The sequence below is a fragment of the Pieris napi genome, chromosome 4 (genome assembly GCF_905475465.1).
Source record: "Pieris napi chromosome 4, ilPieNapi1.2, whole genome shotgun sequence".
NCBI classification, from domain to species: Eukaryota; Metazoa; Arthropoda; class Insecta; order Lepidoptera; family Pieridae; genus Pieris; species Pieris napi.
The window spans coordinates 3,596,901-3,622,370 of NC_062237.1; the positions used below are offsets into that span (position 1 = coordinate 3,596,901).

General features: G+C 32.4%; 1 pseudogene; it reads right to left on the bottom strand.

Moving 5' to 3' along the window:
• Positions 1-24,943: 24,943 nt before the first annotated feature.
• On the bottom strand, positions 24,944-25,063 carry LOC125049249 (annotated as a pseudogene).
• Between the last annotated feature and the right edge of the window lie 407 nt (positions 25,064-25,470).

Here is a 25,470-nt window from a genome sequence, read left to right on the forward strand (position 1 = left end):
CTTTCTTACATACATATTTAACAAGATCGTGCCATAAAAGTTAAAAAAATATTTATACTTTGTTTATAACATTTTTTTTACTTAAACAAAAACTTAAAAATCCATGTAATGATGTTAAAAAAATTTTTTTTTTCTAAATCATCATACAATCGTTTTTTTATTAATACAAGATATTTATTGATTTGCAAAAAAAAAAATTCCCGCCATTTGTTGATAAATTTTTTTTTAACAAATTGAATAAATACATATTTTTTTTTAAAAATTTTAACATAACTTTATTACATTAAAAATTTTATGATTTTTAAAAAAAAAAATTTCCTAAATAACAATTTTTAATTGTTTATAATCGTTTTTTTTAATTTTCTATTGTTTAAATAATTAGTTAAAAAAAATTTTTTTTCTAAAAGTCATAATTAACAGTCCTCTATAAAGTAACAGAAAAAAAATTTTTTTTAATCAACAATTCTATTGTTTATTAACTTACCAAGTTGTTATAAACAAATATTCAACTTTTTTTATTTTTTTTCTAAAACTTCTAAAATTAACAAAAACAACCATAATATAACAAAGTATAGAAAAAAAAAATTTTAATTTTAAATAAAAGTAATATTCATGATAATCAAAAAATTTACAAAAAAATTTTTTCTATACTTTGTTATATATGGTTGTTTTTGTTAATTTTAGAAGTTTTAGAAAAAAAATAAAAAAAAGTTGAATATTTGTTTATAACAACTTGGTAAGTTAATAAACAATAGAATTGTTGATTAAAAAAAAATTTTTTTCTGTTACTTTATAGAGGACTGTTAATTATGACTTTTAGAAAAAAAATTTTTTTTAACTCATTATTTAAACAATAGAAAATTAAAAAAAACGATTATAAACAATTAAAAATTGTTATTTAGGAATTATTTTTTTTTTAAAAATCATAAAATTTTTATTGTAATAAAGTTATGTTAAAATTTTTTAAAAAAATATGTATTTATTCAATTTGTTAAAAAAAAATTTATCAACAAATGGCGGGAATTTTTTTTTTTGCAAATCAATAAATATCTTGTATTAATAAAAAAACGATTGTATGATGATTTAGAAAAAAAAATTTTTTTTTAACATCATTACATGGATTTTTAAGTTTTTGTTTAAGTAAAAAAAATGTTATAAACAAAGTATAAATATTTTTTTAACTTTTATGGCACGATCTTGTTAAGTATGTATGTAAGAAAGGCTCTACGAAGCGAAATATTTTTACGACCATTATTTAAACATTTTTTTTCACTTACAATTAAGACGGTCGTTCGAGAAAATTTCGTTTGTTAACAATTATTTAACTTGTTGAAAAATTAACTTTAAGTAAAATTTTCAACGGGAATAAATTAATTATAGTGTTCAGAACACACCATAATTTTTTCAAATTTGAAAAAAAATATTCAATACCTTAAATAAATTAATTAATGTGCCGTAGTCGCTTTTGACGCCACGCGCGAATCCTAAAAATGTCACCCGCAGACCTATTTTCAGCGTTAAATTAAAGTTATAAATAATGGAGATAGAGTTCCGAGAGTTAGGAGTTTTTTATTGGAAATTTTCTCTTCTTTCAGAATCTTTATTTGAAATTTCTTAAATATTAATAGTTTATTAAATATTGGCAAAAAACTAAATGCCATTTTTTTTTCATCTTTAATTGTCTATAACTTTTGCAATTTTTTATGTGCTAATACACGCTTTTAGCACATTTTTCTAGACGTCATTCCGGATCCAATGAGCTATCGCACATAATTTTAAGAGCAGTATCTCTATTTTGTTCCATTTTCAACTTGTCGACTAGACTAGTAGCCATAAAAGCCCGAATATCACCTAGTTGCATAGACAATAAAACAAATGCAGAAATGTCTTTGCCCCATACCTCATTGGGTGGGTTACTTTTGGACTTGGTTGAACCGACGGTAATAAATATTCACCCTCTTGACCCACCAATTAGACTTTGAGGAAAATACTTTTTGCTTCTCTGTGTTATTTTATTAGATAATTTTTGTATTTTACGTTCTACAATACTATATTATTATGTACTACTGTACAGTTTAGACGGCTCATTGGTCTAGTGGTTAGTACCCCTGACTGCGAATCCATGGGTCCCGGGTTCGATCCCCGGCTGAGACGAACATCGATGTGATGAGCATTTGGTGTTGTGCTTAGGTCTTGGGTGTTTAAATATGTATTTATATGTCTATCTATCTATAATATGTATGTATATCCGTTGCCTAGTACCCATAACACAAGCTTCACCAGCTTAGCATGGGACTAGGTCAATTGGTGTGAATTGTCCAATCAAAAAAAAAAAAAAAGTTTACTAAATCATATAAATTCGAATTTTAAATTCCTCAAGTAACAAAGCACTGAACGAAATTAACATATTTTTGATTTAAAAAGGTCTTTTAAAAATAGGTGCAAATTCCTGAGAATATGAAAAGCAATTTCGTTTGTACCTTGAATGTCCTCTGCAAAACTGTCGGCTAACATTTTAGTTCAAAGCCTGTCTGTGTCCATTAAAAGGCACTAGAGCTTGCGAAATGGGATATTTCGTTATATTACTCTTACTTACAACACAAAATAGTTAAATGCTTTGTAAATATATTCCTAAGCAGAAATTTCAATATAACGTTTGTGGTATAATTTATGTTCCTATAAAATATATTATTGTAATTTTTATTCTGCTTATGAGTACAACTTAAGTATTTAGACCAGTGATTACCAAAGTGGTCTATATTGTCCCTAGGGGTCTAGGACAACCTGCAAGGGGTTCATGAAATGAAAATGGGGGTCCACGATACTGGATCTCAACATATAGTGATATAATGATAGTACCTATTTACTTACATCATACTATCTTATAATATCAAAACATATTTATAAAAGTACCTATGAAGTAAAAAAAAATATTATATATGTTTATAAAATTGTGTAAGTTGTAGGATGTTGGTATTCGCTTTGTGGTTTTAAATTTTATTTTGAGTAGTTTTAATTTCAATTCAATTAATAAATGTATAAAGTAACATGTGTTTTTACTTAAAGTTTTTAACACTAAACTTCACTACAGTTAGAAATTAACAGGAAATCAATATCAGGTAAGTAGGGGGTCTACCCAACACGGAAAAACATGGCAAGGGGTCTACAACACAAAAAGTTTGGGGAACTCTGATTTAGACAGTATTTACCTATAAATTTTTCAAAGGATATTTCATTTTTTTAATTATATCCGTGATTGTTAATAAACCCAGGGATTTTTTTAACGAATTTGCATCGATAATCTGGTTAATAATCGCAATACACTATTAGATTAAAACGAATACTGAGAACTTTTCCATGAACCCAAAGTGAAGTCAAGTGAATTGGCTTAATTATTTCTAGAACATGCTATTTTTAACTCGATTACCATTGCCAATCCTACAGGAGTTTCGACGGAAATCCACTTACGATTCTATAAAGTTTTGTTCGAATCCAATTCCGGATTTTCACGTGGTTCCAAGAAAACCTAATTCTAACCTTACATTATAAAGTGCAGTTTATCGTTTATATTCATTTTAAACGTGCAATTGTCTAAAGAAGTGAGAATGGTTTACTTCTAGTTTTCGCCTGCAGCCTTTAATTGGTCTTAGTTTTTTTTTTTAAAGACAATTCAAACCAATTGACCTAGTCCCATGCTAAGCTGGTGAAGCTTGTGTTATGGGTACTAGGCAACGGATATACATACATATTATAGATAGATAGACATATAAATACATATTTAAACATCCAAGACCTAAGCACAACACCTCATCACATCGATGTCCGTCTCAACCGGGGTTCGAACCCGGGACCCATGGATTCGCAGTCAGGGGTACTAACTACTAGACCAATGAGTCGTCAAATTTAATTAGTTAATTGATCAGTAAATAAAACTTATTAAAAACCTAACATATGTATAGTGAAAGCGATTGAAGCAAATTTTAATAAGATTTACATTTAGTTTATTATTATATATTCTTCATAGCTCTCAAATATCAAGTCTTATTTTTCATTTGGATATTATATACCTATTACCAATTTATCATAGCAAAGCCTATTAAAATATTAAACATAGCTTAAACTAAGCCCAAGCATCTACAATCTAAACAAATTAAATTTCTGGAATTATTTGACGAAAATAGAACTTGAAATATTTACTGAAACTGAGAAGGAATATTCTAAATTCAAAATTATTTCTTTGGTATTACTCTCGACGCTATGTTTAATTTATTGCTTGTTTTTAATGACGCTTGAAATTCGATCTGCTCAAGGCTGTCGTTGAAATAAAAATGTGATATGCCTGCACTATATCCGGTATAATTTGAGAAATATTTCCTTTACGTTTTAAAGTGTTACTCTATGGTAAGAACTAAATGAGATAAATTCAGTAATTATTTTTCACTCCTACTTATGTTGTTAAACGAAGGTTGAATTCCAAGCTTTATTATCTAAGTTAGTGTAGGTACCATTAGGCTACATATCAGATCACTTTGTACTAATAATTTATAAGCTTGGACGAGAATAGTCTTAGTGTGTAGTAGCAACTCTGGCTTGGAAATAATTGGAATTATTTTTAGAATAGGCGCGGTTTTGGCTCCTAAAAAGCTGAGTCTAAGAAATCCTTGCAATGAATGTAATATGCATCGTCTTAAACATAAAGAAATCTTGGATTTATAGGTCTACTTGAACAAACGGAAATAACATACTCATAGTATTGTCTTTGATTAACATAACCTTTACACATTTAAAGAAAAAACTTTTTACCGGATTAAAGTTATGTATTATTATAAATTTACAATTATTTAACATAATTTTAAATTTATCCGACGTTTTGCGTGCTTTACAGCGTGCGTGGTCACGGTGACTGAAGACAAAACGTGTTGGATGTCAAAAAGTATCACAGCTGTAGAGAAAGTTGCATTATCTGTATTTATTTCCCCGGAGTTAGTATCGACTAAAAGATGGAGGGTTTTGGCAAAAATGGCTCACGGTGTCCTCTATTTCCGCGGATTGTTTATTTGTAAATTTATAATAATACATAACTTTAATCCGGTAAAAAGTTTTTTCTTTAAATAACATACTCGTCAAATAGATAACCTCCTGGTTTTTTGAGGTCGGTCATAATTAATCGATGGGTCAATATGAATGCTGTGACTGAATTTAATTCCATTGTTACTTACCACGCAACATTCGTAATGAATTAATTAATTCTCTCAATCTGACATGCTCTGAGCAACTTTATTAATATTCCTCGAAACTTATAACAAAAGTGCCGCAAATTTCTGAATTTTCAAATTTCGAATGTCATTTCAGTTAATGATGTCGTTCAGATGTGATATTAGGGGCTTATAAGAAATGTTACTGGTGAGGTTATATTAAAAGAATTTTTCATTGAAATCTTATGTTTTACTTTGTTTTCTTATTACGTCAATACATGGCTAATGGAAGTTATATTTCTTCAATCGAAATGAGTGCTAATGACAATAATATTAGATGAACGATCTTTGCGAACTAAGATACATATACAATACACATTTCATAAATCTTACTTTAATTAATTAAACGAAAATCACAAAAGACAATGCGTGACCTCATTCTCTTTGGTTTTATTTATCATACTCTGAGCAATATTGCTGATTCATTTGCTACTACGGAAAAACTAATTAAAAATATTAAAACCACAATTCATGAATAAATTGAAATTATCAAATTTCTCAATGAATAGATAAGGTAAACTATTTTGAGACTGTTGTAGTAAGTATTTTTAGAGTACGCGGGGTACGTCCATACTCTATACCAACTTTTCAAAGCTCTATTATTTCCATAACTAATCTCGCGTCTGTTGCTTGCCAACTGTCAAAAAAAAATTTCTTACGTCAATTGTCATGTCGAGGACTTTCATTGTACTCTGCTCTGTGCTCTCTTTTTTTTTTTTTTTTTTAATTATGGCTCTGGCACGGTTTGTGCATTAGCTCTGTGCTCTCTACTAATGACTTTTGTAATCTGTGCATTCTGTAAAAACGAAAATTTCAAATTGTTGTTACTCAAAGTTGTAATTTTAAATGAATTTTTGTTAAAAAAGTATTAATTACATCAAACAAAACTTGTATGAAGACTTGCACTTCTATCTCGAAAAAGTACAAAACAAAACTTGTATGGAGAATTGCAATTTATACTAATTTTATAAAGAGGAAAGATTTGATTTTTTGTTTGTTTGAAATGAATAGGCTCCGAAACTACTGGACCGATTTCAAAAATTATTTCACCGTTGGCAAGCTACACTATTCCCGAGTAACATAGGCTATGTTTCATTTTCAAAAAATTAGGGATGCTTACGTAAACTTGAATAATCTAACCCAAGGTGTAAAAAAATAAACAAAAAACGTCCTTCAATCGCGTGCGCTGCGAAAACTATTAATGATAGAACAAAATTATGTAAGTATTACAATTTTTTAGGACACATCACTATATATAAAAAATGCCGCGACAGCATGTCTCTATCGTTTATAGTTACGTCACAATAAGCGTTTATTATTTATTTTTTTATTAAAATACCACCGCTAGAAAAGGCTCTTTATTCGTACCTAGGTATTGATCCTTATCAAAATAAATACCAACGTTTCACATAAGCTACAATTTAATGGCATAATCACCAAAAAAAGCATGGTGGATTGGTGTTCTCCTGTCGTTTCTCTTGAATAGTTTAATACTATGTAATATAACAAAAATCTTAGCCACAGCAACGCCGAGTTGGCCGAGTCTACTAGTTTATTCAGAAACACAAAGATAAACTTAAACTTCAAAAAGTTTCGTTTCACATACGTTGTACTCAGTCTCTAGTTACCAGGCATATGCTGTTAACTTCCCAACAATAAGCAATTAGCACCACTAGGTCACGCTTTCCAATCGGAATAGTTTCCGAAATTGCCCGGCCGGTAGGTATATTTACCCGATCGGATTAGTTGAGAATTATCTGTTAATCGTCAAAGTTCGACGATTAGTCTCAGATAGATTGAATTAATTACTGAATTCTGTTGACGGGATAAATCCGAATCAGACCGAACATTTGCTAAAGGTTGTCAGTTATATTAATAATCCGTTTGTCTTGCCATTTAATTAAAATAATGCTGTTTGCCTTTCTGAAGCGCTTAATTACTTTTGAAATAAGCTATTTTACTCTATGCTCTGGCTTTGTGCAGTTATGTATTTTAATTTTTAAGTTACGGGTGTGTTTGTATTATTCCTCGTGATATTCCCGACATTTTTTTTACTTAACTGCCAAATTTGGACTTTTTGTGTATGAAGTACTGCGTGAGTTGGTGATCATGGTTACAATATACATATAATATATCCTAATATAATAATAGTTTATAATTTTTGATTGATACCTTGAAATAGACATATTTTTGTACCGGTTTCCTTGATATTTCTTGTTCATAGAGGTCAATAACCTTAAGTACCTACTTTACAACTAAGAATAATCACTGTATTTCTGGGGATCAAATGTTAATTTTTAAATATTACATATTAATATAATATAATCAGAAAAAGCCACAAGATGTATCTAATAACATCGTATCAAATATCAAACAGATGATTCAAGTAAGACTTCATTACATTTTCATTAGCTATAAAGTGATGTTAGAAACTCGTGAATTCTCAACCATATTTCAGAGCCCATAGGAACAATTACATAGGAATAATACAGTAAATTACATAGCAACCATATCTAGGCGCGCAATTAAATATGATTTATAAGCCGTGACTCCTGAGTTAAGCGTGCTCATTTGAATCGGGGCCTGGGGAGTCGCAAAGAGCGTAAAATTTCTAATTAGGAGGTACGTGTCGCATCTTACATAGCTACTAAAATACATTTGACTAAGAGTAATAACCTGTATAATAATATTATACAGGTTTAGAAGCGCGCGAATGCGTCGTTACGTATAAAACTTTTCTTGATGACGAACGAAGCTTGCGTTGGCAATTTTTTTTTTTTTTTAAAGACAATTCACACCAATTGACCTAGTCCCATGCTAAGCTGGTGAAGCTTGTGTTATGGGTACTAGGCAACGGATATACATACATATTATACATAGATAGACACATAAATACATATTTAAACACCCAAGACCTAAGCACAACACCAAATGCTCATCACATCGATGTTCGTCTCAGCCGGGGATCGAACCCGGGACCCTTGGATTCGCAGTCAGGGGTACTAACCACTAGACCAATGAGTCGTCAAAATCGAGTCGGCCTAATCTTATCTGAAAAAGAAATATAAACCATTGCTAGACCAGTAGTATGGTCTTTACACTATTTTTTATTTTTCGTAATACTGTACAATTTTGAGGACAGAGACATCTATTGCGCTTAGGATGAACTAACGGACATCAAGAGAAATGTACTTACGCGTAAAACTCTCTTACAACAGCTAATATATCATATATGTATGCGTAAGGAATATAGCAGATACTTTGCGACGTAATTGGTCGAAGGTAGTAGGTATATCTCTCCAACAGTGGAATGAAAATAAATAATCATTCTCTATGCCTATTAATAAGACGACGCTCATACTCAACCACTCATATGTAATTGCAAGATAAAAAGCATATAATTGCAGTGCTACCATACTAAGAATATCTCGCGGCGATTCTCGAATTACCCGGATCGTGTCGACAGAAAAATATATAGACGAGATTGTAATGAGCGTGGTTTCCATAAATAACTTTCCTCTATTATTACGAGGACCTTAATCAAAAGATAACATCTTAACACTCCCGGCTGCGACTTAATCCTACCATTTTCAGCTTACTTTTGCTTTACGAGTTTTGGCCTGCGAAAATAACACTATAATTTGTGGTATCAGCGTAGCAGAAATTACTTTTTCTGTGTCTTTTCTGCACAGGTGATCCGACTAAAACATTTAAATTGCAGTATGGGTCATTTAAGTTATATAAACAAATGACAAAGGATATTTATAAAAAAGAAAACCAAATCAATAGTCTGAAATAAAACTAAGAAAAATCTGAACATTACTTAAATGAATAATGGTTGGCGCCAGGAGGATTTTTGTTTTTTTTTCAAACCTTTTTAGGTGGTAATTTTCACAAGATAAACAAATAGTATTCCTATTACTAAACTAAATGACTTCAAAAATTTCCAAAACCCAAAATTAATAATAAAATAAAACTTACCCCTTACAAACTTAAAAATAAAAAATCAATATAAAATACATTTTTATAAGAACACAATTTATAATCCGCAACGTGAAATACACGGCAATCACTGTCCGTACCAATCTTTTATTCCATAACCTCAACTTATTATAATTGATTATAGATTGCGCGCCTTCTTGTTCGTAACAACGTAACAACGAGCGATAGTATAGTAGGTAATGTAATAAACGGCGGTTTTATTCGTTATAAAATATATTTAGCTGTGTAGTACTCGCTTGTATTAGGTCCGCTTCTGTACCGCTTATAGGTGGTACACCTACACGTGCGATATTCCACAACTAGAAAATAACGTATAATCGCGACTTTTGCTGATGATACTGCTATCATGCTTACGGCAGCTACTGTAAAGGAAGCAGTAGAAAAACTATAAAAACCTTAAATACTGTTGGCTTGCTGACCAAAGGACTAAATCAGTCTAAATCAGTTCACCTAGACATTACCAACAAAACATCAAATTATCAGCCAGTGTATATTGATAACGACATAGTACCGCTCCAAAATTCACCTAAGTACCTAGATAATATGACGCTTGATACCAGACTCAGGTCCATGTTGAAAGGAATCGCAAAGAGTTAGATCTTCTTTAAAGTAAATTGTACTGGTTGCTAGGAAGGCATTCCACGTCGATACAAAATAAATCATAAGTCTACAAACAAGTCCTTACGCCTGTATGAACTTATTGTTGCCAGCTGTGGGGCTGTACCAGTAAGAGCTACATGCAAATAATCCAACGATTAAAAAAAGTGCTCAGGAGAATAGTCAATGTTCCCTGGTACATACGCAATGATGACCTCCATCGGGACCTCAATGCGGAGGACGCCGCCACAGTGATCATATCGATTGCTGGAGCCCACGAACAAAGGGTCCCAACACCTGAATATCGAGGCTTAAGATTCCTGACACCACGGGCCTAGTAAGAAGATTGAAAAGGGAAAACCGTTCAAATTAGTGAAATAGTGAGTGCACGTTAGTCTTAAGTGCTAAACAGTGGTAAGTGGAAAAACTAGAATGTACACAAGGACAGAGTGTCATCCCCTTAATAGAGACTGTAAGTAGTGTTATTGGACCCTTTTTATATTAAATATCCTTTTAGTAAATTAGGTTAGACTTGAATTAGTCGTTAGTCTTAAGCTAGATCGTAATAATAAATGTTTTCTCTGTGCAGATAAAATTTAGAAACAAAAGAAAGACAATACATTCATACCAAATAATTTCGAGATCTTCATTATTTATATTATGCTGTAAGAGACAAGAAAGAAACCAAGCTTAATGCGAACCTAAAATAAATAGGAATTTATGAATCCCTGGATTTATCCATTGGTTAAGTTATTATTTAAGATAATTAACGAAAATAGCTCGCAATCAAGATAATATGAGTGAAAATAAACAGCGGTACGTCAATACGAAGGCAATCAACATTTAATATTAATGATTTTCGTTGTTTACCGATGGTTTATTAATAACATTAATATTCGAATACAATAGATTTATAATGACAATTATTAGTAGGATTATTTCATTACTTGAATTCTTGTGTGTAATTACGAATTTTTTGTTTTGCGTTATTTACTAAAATCACTGGATATATTTACTTTAGTGTTTAATTTTTTAAATATAAATAGGATCACAGGGAAAATTATACAATGGCTTTTTGAGTAAGTATGAATGGTCAGTACCAAAATATATAATTACATTGCTTAAATATATAATGTTTTACAAATGTTTTTATTTTATTACAATGTCACAATGTATAAATTCCGTTTCCACGCGATAATTTTGAATGCGCCTAATATAAACTTCATAGCAAAGCAGATTGTGACGACAACGTAATGATATTATAACGGTCTTAGAATGGTATTAGAACTAAAATATTATTTAATTTAATGCTTACGAATTCTGTTTCTACCTAACATTTGTTTTTAATATTAGATTCTCTGAAATAAATCGCTTTTAGTGGTCCAAATAATTTCTAATTTTATCTTCTGTACAAATATAATATCTATTTGCATAAGAATCATTTTAAACAATAATTAACTGAAATTCATTTGTTTATTTCATCTTCGGTACATTACAAATAAAAAATTATTAGGGATGCACTGGTCAGCCTTAACGATACTAAGAAATCTCTTCCAGGCAACCCTAGTAAGAAAAAAAAAACTAAAAAAAAAGAAATACTAAGGGTAAAGTGCAGAAAGGGGGGCCTCATAGCCTAGCGGTCATATTAAGTGGCAGCAGCTAGGTGAGGGGTTCGATTCCCGGTTCGAGGGCAAGTTTAAATTTAATTTCAATTTGTTCTCGGCCTTTGGGAGGGTTGTGCGGTACCGGACGTGTGCCTAAACCGTACATGGAGGACACGGTCGAATTTCTACAGACAAGCACGAATTATAAAAAATCCTATACTTGACGCTGGTTAATGTACAAATCGTGCCAGAGCCATAAAAAAAAAGTGTTCTGCACTTTTTTTTTTAGTCCATGACCAAATCGATCTTATAATTTTTATGATACAATGAAAACTATTTGTACTATGACAAATCTTTAAAATATAATGCTAGTAACGTATTTTATTTGTTAAATAAATACCGCCTATTTACAGTGTATATTTGCCACCTTTCTTCCTTTGGTTGCGTCTAGCCTAGATTTCCCAGAGGAGTTGTACCAATCTGGACACAGTCAAGTATTAAAGCAACATGGTCCATTTCATCTTACGACTCAATTTACGTTTCAAATTTCTATCTAGTTTCATGTTAAAGCGCCAATATGAATAGTCTGTATATTTTTTACACTGATAGATGACTGATAGATGAAGGTGATGAACCTATAAAGACGTCCAACTGATTCCTTAGAATTCAACCCAAGTATAACTGTACCTACCTACCCATTTCCACAGAGACACTTATAATTCGGACCGTTTTTGATTTGTTGTACAGTAGAACCTCGATAACTCAAACCTCGGTAACTTAATAACCTTTATAACTTCAAAAAATAATATGTTCCCTTCCCATCAGAGCCAAAAAACCTCCATAACTTAAAATACGCAACCTCTGTAACTTAAATAATTAATCTCTGAATTGGCCCTCAGCCCCTCAGTAACTTAAAGAAATGTTTCCAAAATCTATAACATAAAATTGTTTGTCAGTGAGTCATTTTGAAAGAGTGCGCAAATCAAAAGGTTTCGGTTTTAACAACTGTAAGATCATTTATATTTATATAAAATCACAGACTTTTTTAAGAAGACTAAACCTTAAATTGTTGTTTTATTGTTGTTACACACGTTATTTGAATAAATAAATAGGATTATTTAACTTTCTGTATTTTATTGAACCAATCCTTCTGACGCATTCGAGTAAAAATAGGAATAAGGGTATATACATACATATGTACATACCTACGTCTATATTAACCTATCCCTAACATAGACCCTTGATAACTTAAAACCTCTATAACTTAACATATTTTGTGTTTCCCTTGGACTTTAACTTATCGAGTTTCTACTGTATTTGTGTCCGTCCCGAATAGAGTAACATTATTAATGTTACTCTATTTTTTTTCGTATTTTTTCCAATAAAATCTAGAAATATAGAAAATCTAGTGAAGTTAATGTTTATTGAAGTTATACTTCTTTAGGCGCGTTATGAAAAATTGATGAGAGGGAAATATTACGATGCGCGCGGAACCGTGACACAAAAGTAACAGAATGAAGTTGCCCACGGAAGATACACGTCATTGGACATAATTTAAAAACAACATTCGAATAATAATAGAATTTATGTTACACTTAATGTAAGAGAATAATTATAAATCGTGTGATTATAATGCCTTCTTTTAATTAAAATAAGTATATTAAAGACAATACAATAAACTATCTATTGGTGGAAATCGTTCTAAAGGCCGCTTTTTTTGAGTTTATCAAGTTCATACTGAGCGTTTCTTATGGCAGTTTTTGCCGCGCAACACCATCATGTGGAACCAGTTAAAAGGCCAGCAACGCACTTCCGAGCCTTCTGGCAATGTGATTGTCCATGGGCAATCACTTAACATGAGGTGAAACTCCTGCCCATTTGCCTCCTATTAAAAAAATATAATTATATGACGTCATTTTATAATAAATAAGAATATTAAAATTTACCACAGATACCACCGTCAATTCATCCTTCAACTTAAAACCTTTCAATTCAATTATGACTGAAATTGGGTTGCAATCATAAAATATAATTTTGTTTCTAATCCATATTGCATTACTCAATCTGTATTAATTTCATAAAGCTCCAAAGCATGTTAACCGATTTCCACTAAGAGAATCTTAAATTAGTGGACTTGTAACATGTTATTTATTACTACGACCCAGATTTAACGACAGTCGATAAATATAAGTCGACGATTTAAGTCGAGATGAATAATTTTAAAATTCATTACTGTTTGATGCTGTGTTATACATATATTTTAACGTCGTCAATCGATATATGGGTAATGTACACACAATCTCGTGAGAATATGTCGAATAGTAAATTAATTAAAGTATATTTATACATCAACCTCTTACCTCACCAACAAGGCAACGCTTTATTTAATTAAAAAAATAGAAGCTTAATTAAAGATAGGGCCTGGTTTTTGGGCAATTGCATTCACAAATTACATACTTCATAGAATTAAATCAAGTTTAAAAAATTTATAGAGCAGTGTCGGCCTAGTGGCTTTAGCGTGCGACTCTCATTCCTGAGGTCGTAGGTTCGATCCCCGGCTGTGCACCAATGGACTATAATTCTATGTGCGCATTTAACCGTGAGGAAACCGGCTTGCCTTAGACCCAAAAAGTTGACGGCGTGTGTCAAGCACTGGAGGCTGATCACCTACTTGCCTATTGGATTTAAAAATAAGCATGAAACAGATTCAGATATTTGAGGCCCAGATAAAGAGGTTGTAGCGCCATAGATTTTTTTTACCAACATTTATGGCTAAGACAGTAAACTAAATGAATGCACTAAAGTCACTGTATCTCGTAGACACGGCTCTTCTATTTAATTCTAATAGACTATATGAGACGATGATTCTACAGTTTTATGCTATTAAGCTGTTTAAAATTTATAAGCGTTTAAACCCTATTTCTGGAAATATAAAAAGTACCATATTTAAAAATGTGTCTGTAAAAGCTCAATAGCTTCTTTCAAACTTTCAATATCGTTATGCATTACTCAAAATGTTATATTTATTTTAACTAAAAACGTTATAAAAATTATTAATTACTTGCCAACCGACCAGCAGTGTAATTTTAAGTGATTTATGTAGACCGTCATCAATTTCTGTAAATATCGCGCAATCAATTTTCGTTTATTGATGTTTGTAAGACGAAAGGTGCCATCGTTGAGGGTTATTGGTAATTGATAATCAAAATAAATCATGTTAAAGCTTTTAGGCTTCCACTGTCTTGTATAAATTGTCGTTTTGTACGTGTTATTACTTTAAAACTTAATATTAAGGCGAAACCAAAATTTCAATTCATAAAAGACTGACATGTGTTGTCACACTCGAATGATGTGAGCCTTCTGTCCGTTTACCCCCTGTTGTATAAAAAACGTGCAACATCAGGAGGAGTACACGTCCGTTGCCGGCCTTTAAGTAATTGGTACGATCTTTTAAAAAAAACTAAAAAGTGAAAAATAATTCCTAATTTAGGCTGAAAAATTTTTTCTTTTTTTTTCTTTTGCATTGTCATCGATCTTTGACAGGTGCGAAAAATTTGAATAAAATCTGTCCGTTTAAAGTGGGTCAAAATCGAGTCCGAAGGAGTCGGTTACATACATACATACATACAGATGAAGCTAATATAAAGCGTGTAAAAAAAGTGAACTAGTAGTATGTTTACTTATAAAGAATTTAAATGTGAGTTGTTTCTAGTGGTTAAACAATTTCATTCCCTCTAACCATTTGTGAAAACAACAATATCAGTTTCGACGTCTGACATCTTCCAGCATTGCAGACGCCAGTTATTTTATCATTAACTGTCAATAATAACCGCCTTACCTTATAAAGTAATGATCGAGTCAATAATTAAAAATTGTTTACCATCGGCACTACCAAAAAATCATAAATTCCGACCTTTTTTGTCATTATCCGTATAGCGCTGGTGCTAGCATAACGTGGTACAAAAAGCTTACAATAAGTTTGTAAACGTGTTCATCTTCCTGGTGGACAGACTATATAAATATATATTTATAGTTTATTTTACTTCTACACGAACTTTTATTAATCCTTGTAAAAAATAAAATAAATAAAAATAAAATTTTTGTATAATTATAGTGAGAGATTACATATCAAAGAAATGCAGCTTGGTTTTTCAATTTCATAATCAACTGTGCGGAAACGACGAAATTCTTTACATCCACTGACTGGTGTCGGCCCTTTAATGTTTTAATTTGACGCCTCGCGGAGAATATTAATCTATTTAGGACAATCACTAATCAAGTGGCTTAATATATCATCATTGTGGAAGAATATTATGTGAACTGCATTATTTAGATAAAAGATATTGTATTTTACCTCTGGTTGTTGTATATATTATTCATTTCTGCCTTAACTCACTTTGACTGATCTTGATACTACGTAATGTAAGCGCATCTTCCTATTTTACCATGCATATTGCTGATAGAAGTTAAACGTTTGGTGTTTTAATAATTTTTCAGTATTAAAATGAATTGCTTTAAGATCTGACTAATAACATGATGTAATGATGCAGCTCTTTACAAACATTATGTACAAAAAAACTTGCTGATTTACAAAAAATGTGACAGGGAGTTAATTGCCTAGTTAGATCTATACTATATAATATAATATTATAAAGAGGAAAGATTTGATTTTTTGTTTGTTTGAAATGAATAGGCTCCGAAACTACAGGACCGATTTCAAAAATTCTTTCACCGTTGGCAAGCTACACTATTCCCGAGTGACATAGGCTATGTTTAATTTTCAAAAAAAATAGGGATGCTTACTAAAACTCGAGTAATCTAACCCAAGGTGTAAAAAATAAACAAAAAACTTCCTTCAATCGTGTGCGCTGCGAAAACTATTAATGATAGAACAAAATGATGTTTTTCAATTTCTTAGGACACATCACTATCTATAAAAAATGTCGCGACAGCATGTCTCTATATTTTATAGTTACGTCACAATAAGCGTCCTTTTATTAATTTTTTTTTTATTAAAATACCACCGCTAGAAAAGGATCTTTATTCGTACCTTGGTATTGATCCTTATCAAAATAAATACCAACTTTCACATAAGCTACAATTTAATGGCATAACCACCAAAAAAGCATGGTTGATTGGTGTTCTGCCGTTTCTCTTGAATAGTTTACTACTATGTAATATAACAAAAATCTTAGCCACAGCAACGCTTGGCCGAGTCTACTAGTTTTTTATATACGAACACACATGAACGTACACACTTTTACACAATCACAATTACTCTCCAATATTCCATATTTCAAAATTTATACATAGCTAGGAGCATAGGAGGTAGCAACGTTTTCGAGAAAGAATTTCAGGTCAGCTGATTTTGTGATATGTCTTCCTTCTTGCACTTCCGGTTAGAGTCTGGGCAGTCTGGCTGGCGGTAGCGGTTGCGTTCATTAGTGCGCATCCTATTTGTCCAGGTAATAATCCTGGATTTTAAAAGCATTTTAAGAAGCGTAATTTTTAATTTTTCGTTTTTAAATACGTCTACCTGACATACTTTTTTTATTGCCAGACATTTTTCACGTTGCTAACTATGTGCCAGACGCGATTTTAAGTTTTATTTTTATAAAAATTTCAAAGTATTTTAGAATGTCTGTAATTTTAATATTATGTTATTTAAATATAAGAAAAACTGAAAACGAATTTGCCAGACATTAATTCGATTGTTAAGTCTTGAATTAAAATGATAAAGTATTGCAGTATGATGAAGCATTGCATTTTAAGAAGCGTAATTTTTGATTTTTCCTTTTTAAATACGTCTACCTGACATACTTTTTTTATTGCCAGACATTTTTCACATTGCTAACTATGTGCCAGACGCGATTTTAAGTTTTATTTTTATAAAAATTTCAAAGTATTTTAAGAAGGAAGGAAGACATAATATCACAAAATCAGCTGACCTAAAATTATTTTTTTTCAAACGTTGCTACCTCCCGTACTATTAGGTTAAGTTGTCACAATAAAATGTATAAACTTCTTTGACATTGAAGTTTTAGAAGCATTGTGATTTGGTGTCGTTGTATTCGTATAAAAGAATGCACTTTCCTATATTAATGGTTAATTATTTACAACTTGCTCGCAGTATGCGAACTGAAATATTCAAAGGATGGTCCATTGTTCATAACGCAAGATATGCAAGCTCCTTTATAACATATGTTTGCTTCGTGACGCGCTTCGTAAATGTACGTTCGTTGGTAACCTTTTGGAAAATTTCTACATGTTTTGTACTTTATAACATTTCTTATTATACGTAAGTTTAATATTGATTTCAATAAAAACATTAATACGTATATTAGTAATTGTGTCAATTTGGTCAGAGAGCGTCGTCACTAAATGGAGAGTGATCGAAAGAATTGTTTGGGTTGATCCCTCCTGCCTCTTTTTCACACCGTACGAGTCGTACGAGCTCTAAATTTCACCAACATCATCTTGGAGGTCTTCCACAGTCCGTTTCACAAGGCATTTTCTTTTGCGAACTAGCGAACTGTGGAATCGACTCCCGGTGGGGGTCTTCCCTCAGAGATACGACCTCCAAATGTTCAAAAATCGAGTGTACTCCTCCTACAAAGGCCGGCAACGCACCCACTAAAAATGTGTATGGGCTGCGAAGACTGCCCTTTTTGGTCGTCCCGCAAGCTCGTTTGCCCTTTGGTTAGTCAGGATCCACTCTCTATGAAAGCATAGATCATAGATCAAAGTTATGTTCGTGCCATTGGTAAGATGCTAGACCTGGCCGAATGGCAAAATCTCATAAATTTTGTACGTGAAATTTCGTCGTAACCTAGACCCAAGCAGGGGATCACACCGTCAGTTGTTTACCTGGATAGTTTGCCTTGATGTGCCTGACGGTGATAAATTATGAAGATGCGTAATTAGAGAGGATATGCCAGCAGAAACATTTTATTTAAAGTGGACCTTGTATTTTATAATATTATAAGAGCAGCAAAAAATATATATTTTGCAATACAAAACCTCATTTCTAGAGCAATGTTGGCCTTGTGACTTGCGTGCGATTCTCATCCCTGAGGTCGTAGGTTCGATCCCGGGCTGTGCACCAATAATGTTTGGAATTGGAATCGTGTGGAAACCGGCTAGACCCAAAAAGTCGACGGCTAGTGTCAGGCACAGGAGGCTGATCACCTACTTGCCTATTCGATTGACAAATGATCAGGAAACAGATACAGAAATATGGGGCCCAGACCTAAAAGTTTGCATCGCCATTGATTTATTTTATTTTAAACCTTATTTCTACTACAATATCACTAATATTGTTAAGTGCAGGTATGTTTTATTATACCTTAAGTCATTGATTATTAGACATCTAAGTATTGTATTGTCATTATTTATGTGTACTTCAGAATATGGTAATAAATCAGTTGTTGTCTGAGTGCGTAGTTTCAATGAACACATTGTTATGTTTATATGGTATCCCGTGATTTAATAGTTTATACCAAGTGAAAGTCTTTCTATATTATATTAAGAACTATGTTACATACTTAAAAGTGTCTTACGTCATCTCATCTCATGACCGTTGCTTCGTTCTTAGTATTAACTGACAAAAATGGTTAACGCGCGACCACAGTCCGAATTAATTAAAATTTTAATTAAAACTACTAAACATTAACCTCTACTACTCTTGATATTTAATAAAATAATTTTTAACCGGATTAAAGTTATGTTACAATTATTTTTCATAATTTTAAATTTAACCGACATTTCGCGTGCTTTACAGCGTGCGTGGTCACGGTGACTGAAGACAAAAGGTATTGAATGTCAAAAAGTATCACAGCTGTAGAAAAAGTTGTATTATCTGTATTTATTTCCCCGGAGTTGGTATCGACTAAAAGATGGAGGGTTTTGGCAGAAATGACTCACGGTGTCCTCTATTTTTACCGTGTCAATAAAAGACAATACTATACTCTCGATATTACCCATTACTAGTGAACGGCCAATATCAATTGAAACAATACCATGAATTTCACAAGTAACTTAGCACGTTTTCCAATTAAATAAACTTGGCAGCGACCAGTCCCACTGAATTAATATTCAATTAAACACAATAAGCGATACAGGCACAACAGTGCTGGCGAATTGCCATTTCGTCCAGCTATTACGTCTTAAGTATACGTTTGACATGAGTGAAATTGAATGGTTCTAAGGAAATGATGTGGTTTCTGGAACTGTTTAATTAAGTTATCTTCGTTTATTGATATGTTTCTGGTCAATATAATTCTATTGAAGCTCAATGTATGGTCGAGTTAAGGGGGGTTATTGGATGAAGGAACAGTACAATATACTAGTTATATAATATAATATTTTAATGTAATTTAGCTCGATTGCTTGACGCAGTCATACCATGATGGTATTCACTTAAAGCGTCGAATTGTGTCATTAATAAAGTCGTGTTGTATCTAAGGAATTTGTTTCGTGTACTTTGGCAAGACTTTTGCGTAATAATGGTTATATTTAAGTAAGTTTAGATTAAACCATAATTAATTTATAAGTTCTAAAACAACGTGCATGCTGAAAAATACAAGAAAATATGACTTTACAAATGCACATAAATAATATTAGAACAGAATCATAAAACAAATTATATAATAAAAAAAGCATTATTAAAACCTAACCTTCACCGTGGTTGCCTGGAAGAGCTCGCTCGAAATCCATAAGGCCGCCAGTTGCCCTCCTTTTAATTTAATTATGTCAATTTATATTTCTGCAACAAAGTGTTAATAAATAAATAAATACGTTGTAAGAAGAAAATAATGGTTATACTCCGAAAGCTTTCTCTTAATTGCACTATCTATTAGTGAATACTGTCTAAAAATCTCTTAGTTTTTGCGTTTAATCCGTTCATGCAAACCGCCCCAGGATTAGTTAATACTTGATTTAAATAATAAATTGTAGAATCAAGTTTTAAACCTCAAAATTCCAAACGACTTAAAAAAGAAGGTTTTCTATATTATTAATGATGTTGGTTACAGTTACTGTTTGGTACAGATTAAGCTATATATTATATATAAACCTTTTTGAGGCAAAAGCGCCTTAAGAAGAGGGTAAATTTGTATCGCTTTATTGTTATTAAACTACGTTCAACTATCAGAAAGTCAAACGAAAAGCCCTCAATTAATATCAGGTACAATTAACTCTAAGATAATTCCAAGTAGCAACAGATTATTCGCAGAATTACCTACAAGCTCTCGCCGCATCAACTAATACGGTATTATTCCCCAATATTACAGACTAGTGAGGTATAGAGCGAACTAAAAACCCTAACATATGGTTTAAATATATAAAAAAACTTATAATTATATCAAGCAGCAGCAGAGCAGTGTTGTCCTAGTGGCTTCAGCGTGCGACTCTCATTCCTGAGGTCGATCCCCGGCTGTGCACCAATGGAATTTCTTTCTACTTTCGCATTTAACATTTGCTCGAACGGTGAAGGAAAACCATCGTGAGGAAACCGACATGTCTTAGACCAAGTCGACGGCGTGTGTCAGGCACTGGAGGCTGATCACCTACTTACCTATTAGATTTAAAAATGACCATGAAACAATTTCAGAAATCTGAGGCCTAAAGAGGTTGTAGCACCACTGATTTATTTTTTATAATTATATCTCCATATTTCAAAATCTTATAGCACCTCTGGTGGACACGTGTAGAACTACTGATGAACAAATAATTAACGCGAGCGTATTGCACTATATGAGACTTTATCCCACACATAGTACAAGTACTAAGTAAGAACTAATACAACAATACTAGCTGATCCGGAAATCGTTGATTATCCATGTAAATGAACACATATAAAGTGGGGATTTTAATGCCAAATTATAAAAAAAAGAATTAATATTTTTATGTGTCTGATCATTGAAACTTAGGGTCGAAAAATATTGCACGACACACGGTACAATTTCATAAAAATCGGTGAAGCCGTTTCGGAGTTTTGTTAGTAGCAATTCGACACTAACTAGCGATAAAATCTGTTTTGCGATTCCGGAATCTTATTAGTCCCTTCATTCTTTGTTACTTGCTTTGAGTGTTTTTTTGTAAGGGGCAGGAGGCTCACCTGAAGTTATGTAATGCCGCCGCTCATAGACACCCACATTACCAGAAGGCTCGCAAGTGCGTTGCCGACCTTTAAGAATTACTACGTTCTTTTCTTGAAGGAATGAAATACTTCAGTTGGCAGCTGGTTCCACATAGTGTCGGTGCGCGGCAAAAACTGCCTTAAAAACGCTCAGTTGTGGAACGACGGACGTCGAGTTGATACGAATGATATTAGCTATATTATGTTATTCTAGTAAGTGTTTTAAATAAGGTCCTAGAAGCACGAACACGGCCAAAGTTGGATAAAGCTTGTCTGATTACGTCAGTGCTCCAAATGCATAAACAGGACGTCACCACCCATTATAGCAGTAATGTGTTTCCTTGCTGCACCTTCTATTATTCACAGGCGGAAGTGCTCTAATTATTGTATGTACATATATGCCCTTCTTATCATTACATCTTCTTCGTATTGGAAATAAAGACACTAGAATCGGCATGAGTAAAACAGTTTATTTGTCTATAAAAAATTCACCTCTCAACTAAAACACATTTTTACTAGCGATGTTGGTATTGTGATCTTTATAAAATTCATGAATTATTACTATTAGATAATATTTATTAATTAGTTTAATAGAACTTAAGCTAAGATCCAACTTATTAATTTACCTTTTTTAGTGCTGGGAAATCCATTTTGAGACCCCGTGCCGGCGCAACTTATAAGTGACACCAGGAGTGTATGAGTTGGCACGAGAGGTGCATTGGACCCGTAGCCACTAAAACCCAATTTTTTTTTGATAAAACAGATCTATCTTCTCACTATTAACGGGAGGCAGGCTAACAGATTCCCTTAAATCGTGCTGTCTGCATCACATGTCTGCAGCGCATTTGCTAATTTACCTATTACAACCTATTGACAGACATAGACATAGACATAGACATAGACATAGACATAGACATAGACATAGACATAGACATAGACATAGACATAGACATAGACATAGACATAGACATAGACATAGACATAGACATAGACATAGACATAGACATAGACATAGACATAGACATAGACATAGACATAGACATAGACATAGACATAGACATAGACATAGACATAGACATAGACATAGACATAGACATAGACATAGACATAGACATAGACATAGACATAGACATAGACATAGACATAGACATAGACATAGACATAGACATAGACATAGACATAGACATAGACATAGACATAGACATAGACATAGACATAGACATAGACATAGACATAGACATAGACATAGACATAGACATAGACATAGACATAGACATAGACATAGACATAGACATAGACATAGACATAGACATAGACATAGACATAGACATAGACATAGACATAGACATAGACATAGACATAGACATAGACATAGACATAGACATAGACACAGCGCTGGTCATTCTGCCAGAGACCACAGCATTGAAACATCAAGTATATATTATTTAATCCTACGTATAAAATCTTCGAATGTTGTCTAATAAAAAGGTTTTAATGTGGTAAAAATTATCTCTGATCTAATCTATAAACGATCGATTGTTTTGATGCAAGATATCACTAAAACAATATTGAATACTATAATCATTAAAACACATTTATTGTAGTTATAAGTCAATATACAAAAATGCATTATGTTAATTACTCTGTGGTCAGCATATTATGAATATCATTGAATATGTAAACTGGGACCTAAATCCTAATATGTTCAAATCTATTACTGATTGTAATTAATATAATCGTTTTAGCATTTATACGTGATAGTACGAACTATTAAATATTCTCATATCCTAGAATGAACGTAGGAGGATATTATTATGCATGATGAGTGTGTATAGACATAGTGCACTTTCATTTCATAGACTCTGATACGGATTTGCTCAATACTGCCGAATTTCCACGATCAGGCGCAGCGCGATGCTAATCTCCTCATCCAATGCACTTTTCAAACACTGGTGGTGTTCACTAGAGGTCTGTAATTTTTGCATAAAGCAACTTAAACCATTTTAACTGGTTCTAAAGAGTGATAAATGGACAAAAATAGAAGACAAGAGCAGAGTGTCTTCGACTTCGTTATTAGACACTTTCTTACGTAAAATATCCATTCGTCTTAAGTTAGCCTACATCGAAACGAAATGTAAAATGATAGCTTGTAACATATACTCTAAATATAGCATTATATATAAGTAGTAAACTTCAACAAATACTGAAGACTCAGTAAAAAAAATAGTGTAAAAGAAATGCAGACGACTTTTCAAAAGATTGTAACTTTGTACTAAAGATTGCATACGCTTGACCATTAATCTAGATAAAACAGGCTTATTCGTTTAAAATACCTTGATTTTAACGCATAAAATCTAAATATATATAAAAGTATGAACACATCTGTTTATACAGTATAAATTAATGGGAGTGATGGAACGCAAAAATAAAACAACGGTTATACTTTAAATTCATCCCCCTAAATGACCATAAAACACTTTTTACCAGTCCGTTGACAGTAGGTACATAATTCTTACTAGATAAAAAAAACCAATGGCACTACAACCCTTTGTCGCTAATTCTATATCTGTTAAAAAAATCTAATAGCCCAATAGGCTAGCCTTTTGTGCTTGACACACGCCGACTTTATGAGAAGGCACACACGGTTTCCTCGCTCTGTGTTCCTTCACCGTGCGAAGTTTTGCTAAATGCGCACATACAACGGACCATTAGTAAAAGGCCGAGGTTTGAACCTACGACTAAACTGAATACACTTACAATATTTAAATCATGAAATGTATGAAAGAAAACATATACTTACCGTTATAATTTTCGGAACGTAATAGCAAATTATAGTTGTTCTACAACGCGGCTAAAGTTGCGGGAACAGCTTGTAAATACTAAGTTATACCCAGAGGCATATCTGCAGACTATAATCTGCCCAAGGTTGTGAACAAGCTGCTTATTTATGTATTTGCTTACCGCAAAAATTACCTACATAATCCCTCGTACCTTGCGGTAGCTACTTGGTTTATGCCCATAATAAACATTCAATAAACAACTATATTATAGTCTTGGAGCACTATGAATATACAGAGTGTTCTTATCAGGGCAACTAAAAGCGAAGGTGTGAGAAAGCTATTTTAGAACCAAAAATCAAGGCTCATTAAAAAAATCGACACACGCAATCCAAGACCCGAAAAGAGATTGAATTATTATCTTTACAAGGCATTTCTTATATTAAAAAACTTTAGAGGTGTCAAGGGACACCCGGATGGAACGAAATTCCTTTCGATTAATTTATATGTTAATTGGTATCATAACAGTATGATAGATTTTCTCAACACCAATCTTACGACGAAAAAAAAAGCCAACATCACGAGGTGTTCTCAGGCGGTCACCCATCCAAGTACTGACCTCGCCCGACGTTGCTTAACTTCGGTGATCGGACGAGAACCGGTGTATTACAATAGCAAAAAAGTGTCGTGACAACTTTTCGTAAGAATTTTTTCCGTCTAGCCCCCTTTCACAACGCGCGATAAGGAACTTCGTTCCAATGATATATATTTTGATACGATTAAGTTTTATACGTGATTCAACCCTCAAATTTTGTCGCATCTGTTACATCGAGTAATCGAAATAAACAGAATTCTTGCATTTACGATACAAATCGTTTTTGCTTTTCGGTTCTAGTAATGGCTGATTTAATATTAATATTTTGATTTCTGCTGGATTTCATTATTAATCCTTCGTAATTCGTATGAAGTTTACTACCTTTGAAGGAATAAAATATAACTAGTTCAAGATTTACATTACGTGTATGCAATATTTATATATATATATATATATTTATTTATATTATGACGGCTCATTGGTCTAGCGGTTAGTACCCCTG